Raw genomic sequence first — 1,103 nt, 5'->3', positions numbered from 1 at the left:
CCACCACAGTCTTCATCGTCGTCGTCGTTGTTCCACGACCACCAGCAACAGACCGGCAAGCCACGTTTGGACAGCGATACGGATGCTATCTGCGCCTGCGCTGCTTTTCAACGGAGACCCGTGAAACGGTCCCAGAGGTAAGACCTGCTGCGGAATGTATTTCGAGTCCGTCGGAATATCACCACCAACCCCGCATCGCACGTGTCTGGCATGGTGTTGTTTCTTTTTTTTTTTTTTCCTCCCCCGCCTCACCATCTGTGCTGCGTTGTGGCAATGATTTCATCTCCTGCCTCACAAACACTAGATTTAGTACCAGTAGTAATAGCTGTAGAAGTGTTTATGTATATATATATATATATATATACACATATATATACACATATATATATATATATACATATATATATGCATATGTATGTGTGTGTGTGAATATATATATATGTGTATGTATCATTCATGTAACATTTGTTTTCCATACATATACATGTGTGTGTCTCTGTGTATGTATGTATGTATGTATATATATATATATATACATATATGAATAATGCATGCATGTATGTATATATATGTATATATATATCATTTGTAGAAAACATAGATCCAAAAGACGAAGCACACTCTAAGATGTAGAGCAGTATATATTAAAAATGGGAAAGTCTGGTTTATAGGATTTTGCCCCTCCATATTTTGAAGAGATGGGCTAATAGGTTTTGGAATTTGATGATATGCCATGAAGCTAAATCCTTTATGGACAGAAAACCTAAGATAATCCCATAAACTGGCTTTCCACATTTTAAATATATATATTAAATAAACAATTTCACTGGAAAAAGATATAAGTATCTGCAAAGGGAAATCTTTCGCATCGAAGGTCGGCGATTGTCGTACGCTGAGGACAGGTAAATACCTAGAAACTTGAGTTCGTGCGTATCGCAGATCAAGATGGGAAGGATGACTTCCTTTTGCAAATACAGACAGGACACAGCTGGAGGAGATGTTCTCCTGGGGCTAAAAGCAACAGTAACATCCACCTTTAGGGGTCAGCCACATTTAAGTGGCAAATATACTTCACCTATATATATATATATATATATATATAT

At 37.4% G+C, this 1,103-nt stretch overlaps 1 protein-coding gene across 1 annotated transcript in view; it reads left to right on the top strand.

Moving 5' to 3' along the window:
* LOC106875786 (platelet binding protein GspB-like) overlaps positions 1-1,103 on the top strand; it is a 106,537-nt gene that overhangs the window by 54,493 nt on the left and 50,941 nt on the right. The window lies entirely within an intron of this gene.

This window comes from Octopus bimaculoides, chromosome 28, assembly GCF_001194135.2.
Source record: "Octopus bimaculoides isolate UCB-OBI-ISO-001 chromosome 28, ASM119413v2, whole genome shotgun sequence".
Classification (NCBI taxonomy): Eukaryota; Metazoa; Mollusca; class Cephalopoda; order Octopoda; family Octopodidae; genus Octopus; species Octopus bimaculoides.
The sequence above is the reverse complement of the archived record's forward strand: the minus strand, read 5'-3'. Positions and strand labels throughout refer to the sequence as shown.